The sequence below is a fragment of the Tenebrio molitor genome, chromosome 9 (assembly GCF_963966145.1).
Source record: "Tenebrio molitor chromosome 9, icTenMoli1.1, whole genome shotgun sequence".
Taxonomy (NCBI): Eukaryota; Metazoa; Arthropoda; class Insecta; order Coleoptera; family Tenebrionidae; genus Tenebrio; species Tenebrio molitor.
The window spans coordinates 17,846,205-17,852,204 of NC_091054.1; the positions used below are offsets into that span (position 1 = coordinate 17,846,205).

The 6,000-nt window shown below is 36.0% G+C and overlaps 1 long non-coding RNA gene across 1 annotated transcript in view; it reads right to left on the minus strand.

The window, feature by feature from the left end:
* The window catches only part of LOC138138939 (uncharacterized), a 165,684-nt gene extending 159,907 nt beyond the window's left edge, over nt 1–5,777 (minus strand). Inside the window, exon 1 of the long non-coding RNA XR_011162162.1 lies at nt 5,210–5,777. This is a non-coding gene — a long non-coding RNA (uncharacterized lncRNA). The remainder of the gene's footprint in view (nt 1–5,209) is intronic.
* Between the last annotated feature and the right edge of the window lie 223 nt (nt 5,778–6,000).

Below are 6,000 nucleotides of genomic sequence, written 5' to 3' on the forward strand. Positions count from 1 at the left end.
GGAGATTGGTTGTATCTTAAAGTTGGTCAGAACTCTGTTCTCAAAGTACATACAAACACCACCACCCTTCCTGCCGAACCGATCCCTCCGGAAAAGTGTGTAACCTCTTAGAGAGACCAAACTGTCGGGGATAGAAGATGAGAGCCACGTTTCGGTCAACAGAATGATGGACGGCTCATCCCGACCCACAAAGGCACAAAAATCATCGTATTTTGCTAAAAGTGATGCGATGTTGGTGTGGTGGGGGCTATAGTACAGGATAAGTATTTTACGTCTGACGTGAATGTTATGTTGTAATTGCCCTTTACTTGAATTTACGGCTCGCCAACTATGGTACTCAAATTCAGGTCATCGAAGATCACCGAGTCCTTAGACAATAAGGCTTTCCGGATTCGCCTCTGTATTTTTCGACACTTGTTTTTGATACTCTTGTGGGGGACCACATTGTAAACATCATGCAATAAGTTGATTGAGTTTCATTCGTGAAAGATCGTACAAGAGCAAGTATATCCGTTTATCCGCTGACTTTCTCCATGAACTCGACTCGAAGTCAATTGGATACTGCTCATAGTTATTAACAACGTCTTTTGCAAGCGTTAACAGTTCGGAAGTAGAATTCAGGCTTTCCACTGGGTTACTGGATCTTATCTTTTTGGATTTACCGGTGCAATCGGAATTCGCGTTCGTAGGGTTTAAATGACTTAACTCTGTCTTATCGTTATCCGTCATTTACCGCTTTCCTGCCAGAGTGTCAGTCGCAGCATGCCTTGTAGGGTTGTTATTAGAGGTAGATGTTACAGGGTCAACATCTCTGGCCTGTGGACAGTCGCTCGCATAATGGCCAACCATTTTACACTTAAAACATACATCGTCGAAGGTCATGAATGAATATGCGGTAATTTATATAATCGAACTACAACACGACCGAATCTGGCAGCCCGATAGCGTCATCCGGCTGTACATACAACGTGAATTTGAAATACGTCACAATCTTAAAACCCCAGGATCTTCAAAACAATTGTAAAAATCCCGTGCATTCAGTTTTGGGCTATAGATCCGCATAAGGACAGAAAAGCCATGTACAGTTCAAGCACAAAAGTTGAGTACGAAGTTAGGACGAATAGTATGATTTAAAAAGTTATCGAGTGCAACGCAAAAAATGTGCAAAAAGTTTTGTTACGCGGATGCTAGTACCGCGTGCAGATTAGTTGTTTTCAGTGCGACCTTCGGCTATTGTTTGGTTGGAATTTTGTGTCTCAGTGTGTCATTATCATGGAAAATTATACAAATAGTGAAATGACCGATATGGTACTTTGTTACGGAAGTGCAGATGGTGTTGGCTTAAGGGCACAAGCTTTGTATCGTGAAAAGTTTCCGGCGCGTCGTGTTCCGCATTCGCAAACATTTCTAGCTGTTGTCTACGGGAAAATGGTACTTTTCGATTGCATTCGTCAGCAAGAGTTTTGTGAGTGATTCAAATGTGCATCGATCAACCTGATTTTATGCGAATAGAGTTGTTAACGGAGTTTTTAACACCCATATTCATCAGCGCAAATCCCTGACGATGCAGCAAGTTTTGCAAGGGTTCGGGACAATCTACATCGAAGGGTGTATTAGAAATCACGACCGCCATTTTGTAATTGTAAGTACGGTAGTTGTGGTTTTTGCTTTGACTTTTCCTTTCACTTGGTTTTCACTATTAATGTTACACGTTTTTGCGGCTGTGTTTAAAGTGTTTTTCGGTTATTTCATTCAAAACAAGGTTTTGTCACTCTCGGTTTTTAAATCGTTTTTACGGATATTCATGTTTCGATTTATTAGAACTTTTAGAAGGATGGAATTAAGTTAAATTGGACTTTATGAATTTAAAATGTTTAACCACATTTTCGATTTATTCACTTCCTGAAGATCCTGGGGTTTTAAGATTGTGACGAATTTCGAATTCACCCTGTATATTTGCCTGCCAAAACTAAGGACATAACGACATTTGCGAAAGTACAGCTCTAATTGTTTTTGTTCGTTATAAAATTTATTTTTTCCAAATTTATGATTTTTTTTTTCTCAAAAATTTCCTTATGTAAGGTAACAAAATTTTTATACTGTCATTTACACAATTAAAGGGGCTATCAGAATCAAGAAAAAAAATAGGGGGTTTCTATTTAAAAAAAACTATCGATGACATCATAATTCATAACTCGAAAACAAATAACTACTTGGCATTTTGTTTGGTACTAAAATATGTATTTTTATAAACTAAAATTGACCTGCCCAAAGATTTTTTTGAAAAAAATTTTGTTTAATTTTTAGGAATTTATTCCATACTTTTGCCGCTCACTGTATTATTTTCATGTACATTTAAACATCCTCGATAAGGTAATCTAATAAGTAGTTTGTACGCCATTTTTGTGACAAAGAAAGGTAAACACCCTTTTATTGATCTTGATTCTCTTGTTGTCATCCTACGACGTCCGGTGCCCCTAGCCCTGTGTTCACGGCCTTCTGGAGTCCATGCCTGACAACATCCTAAAATGGTGCCTACAGATCTGCCAATTCTTCTGGCAATTTCTAAAATCCGCCCTCTTTCAAAGTCACTAAGCTGAGGAATCTGACCAAGTGTACGCACTCGCGGCATTTCTCGCCTTACAAAAACACTTTTCCAACAAGTTTTCTAAAACTTAAAAGTCAAAATTTTCAATGTAAACAAAATTTCCTTACACTTGCAATAACTGAACCAGCAGCACAAAAGGCAGAATACTGCATTGATAGGGCTGCAAATTTAATCATTCCTTATCTGACCCAAAACACATTTGCCCACAAAAACTTATTGAAATCAAACTATAAGTACTGGGAGTTTACCTTTCTTTGTCACGTAGTACTTGCGTAAATCACAGTATGACCGCCAAAAGCGGAGAGCACGAAGAACGAGTAAGTGCACACACACTTCTGTATTACTGTACTGTATTATTATTTATTTTTATTTAATTTCAACATGTGGATGTTGTAACGGTCCGAATAGGTTCGATAAGTTAAGAATTGTAATTTAAAATAATTTGACGAAATATTTTAAATACCGTTCAGTTGCGACGGAAATGCTGGTCAGTTGTAAATTTTATTGATGCCGTGTCGGCAAGCGGCGCAAACGAGTTCCTCCAAATGCAGGTACCAAGCTGGATGTCAGGTCAGGTAGCGAAATGTAGAGGATTATCAGGGATGGGCTAATTTCACGAAAATGACATGGTAAAGCAGGTACACTTCAAAGTATTTATTCTTTCTCAAAACTTTTCTGTGCACCTCCAGCGTGTTTTTCCATCTTTTATCACACAAGCTTTAAAAATTTTTGCTCCATTAATAACCAATAAAGGGTTTCCTTTTTCACTATAAATAACTTTTTGAACATTCATTGTTCGCAGACACAGAATGTTAACTTGTCACAAGAAAAAAAGTGTTATATAGTTATCCTTAATTTTAAGTGGGGTGGGTAGGGGTACCTACCTTATTGAAAATATTGGAAAAAATTAAACATTTTACTAAATCTTAACTGGTGGCTAACGGCCAATTCAGATGGACCGCCGCCGCCGGTCTCTAATCCGATTACAGGTACTTGGAGGAATTCGTTTGCCGATAAGGATCAAAAAGGTAGAGCCCTGCAAAAATTTGACCGCGTGGAGGAACTCGTTTGCGACCGTCGGCAAGAGTGGTACACATTCCTCAAGTGAAATCTGCCAACCTTTCTTTGAAAATGCAGGTACGCGTCCTGTCCGAACACAACACAAAGATAACAGTTTTCAGGGGAAAAGAAACATTGCAAAATTTACTCGTTCGACAATTTGGGGAGTACCTACAGTTAAAATCAGGGGATAATTAAATTAATGAATTTGATGTTAGCAGGTTTCAAATTGAGAGAACCACCAAATCAATGTTCATTAGGTTAATTTACTTTTTTTAGCATTCTCAAATTTGTGGCATATTTGTAATTAAAGGGCGAGAATTGCCAATTAGAAACAAAGCGCTTTATGGTTGAAAATAACCAGAATCGTTTGCACTTTTCGTTAGAAAAGTAACAAAGCAAAGTAGAAAGGGAGTCGGTAGAAAACAGAGACAACAGGGTAACGGTAAAGCCAGGTAGTCGTAGAAATCAGAGGTGTGAGTGAGAGAGAGAGAATGAAAATTACGAAGTAATTATTAATTAGAACGGTTTTGGAGAATCAAACCAATGTAGAACAATTTTTAGAAGTAGCAGATCAATGGAATTTAGTTGCATGATATGACACTTACGTAACAGCGTTTCAAGCCCAATTTAGGTTTCAAAATAAGGTTAATTTGTTTCATTTTAATTCTGTTTGTTTCATTTTAATTCTGTTTGTTCTATTTTCATTCTGTTTGTTTCATTTTAATTCTGTTTGGTTCATTTAATTCTGTTTGTTTCATTTTACTTCTGTTTGTTCTATTCTAATTCCGTTTGTTTCATTTTAATTCTGTTTGTTTCATTTTGATTCTGTTTGTTCTATTTTAATTCTGTTTGTTTTATTTTAATTCTGTTTGTTCTATTCTAATTCTGTTTGTTTCATTTTAATTCTGTTTGTTCTATTCTAATTCTGTTTGTTTCATTTTAATTCTGTCTAATTCTTGGTGCTGATTTTTGCTATTGTATAGAGTAATTTAGTGTTCTTTTTCAATTCAACAACAAATTATGTACGATCAATTGACAAATAAAACTGGGACATTTAGGTCCGGTTGCATAAAGCGATGTCAAGTCGTTGTTAAAGTTAACATAATCTCAAGCGATTTGATTGGAGGATATTTAATATTTTATTTGAATCAGCCAATCAAATGGGCGGATTTCCGACTTGACGCGTTGTTAGCTGACACGATGTTAACTAAGCTTTATACAACCGGGCCTTAAAATGTAATCTATGTAAATCAGACTATTGAATTGTCAATATATTTGTCAGTGTCTATATAATATGTCATACCAAAGTTAACCTATTTGTGATAAAGCCGTAATTAATCTATGCAAATTTGTAAATTTTGACTTATGTGATTGTCATTTTTGTCCCAGTTTTATTTGTCCATCGACTGTACATTCGTCTGGTCCTAACAAAAGTCTAAATTTAAACATTTAAAATAATGGTGGAAAACGGAAACTGTAATTTCAAAAGTACTAGAGATATCGAAAAGGTGTCGCGATCGGCGTGAAGTAGAACCGAACCATGGATTTATTAGTACTGGATACGGCGTACAGCCATTATAGTTGAACAAGACGTACCATCTATTTCTGTCGCTCTCAACGCATTATCTGGGTATTAGCACTATCCTTTAGCGAGTCCCCCGACTCTGATTGGTTTAAATTCTCAATCTATCAATTATTTATTACTCTCCTGTCATTCGTGTCATCTTTTTTCTAATCTGTTTCTCCGAAGTTTGCATAGTTCGAGAGTATTTGAACCGTTAACTCTATCAAGTATTATTGTTTTAGAACTTGAACATATTAAGAATGACTAATTCGTCTAAAGCCAGGTATTTTTCACTCTAATGTGAAACACTGACAATGCTGTTGGTAAAGATTTCACAAAAGGAAATCCAGGTTTGGACTACAAAGGTGAAGAGAGTTGTCTGCCTTCAACAACTACCTATATTTTTGTGAACCACTTAACTTTAATTTGTACGTAAATTCAAACTCACAAGTATCCATGAAACTTACAAAAAAACACCAAAATAAATATTAGTCGTAACAGATTCTTATATTTATTCGTTATTAAATAATACAACCTTGTTAAGTTTACTTCTTATTTTGTTTTTGTTTAGAGCTTTCGCAGTTTTCTTACATTCGTAGTGTATTTCCCTTTGCTCGTCAACATGTTGGATCATATTTACATGTCGTTTTGCTTTTCGAGGGCTACTAAAATGCTCTACTGTTACATCTGCATTATATCTCGAATCTACTGATTGAATAGCCGTAGTTTTATTTTCTAACAATTTTTAAAAATAGGTAAGTTATGA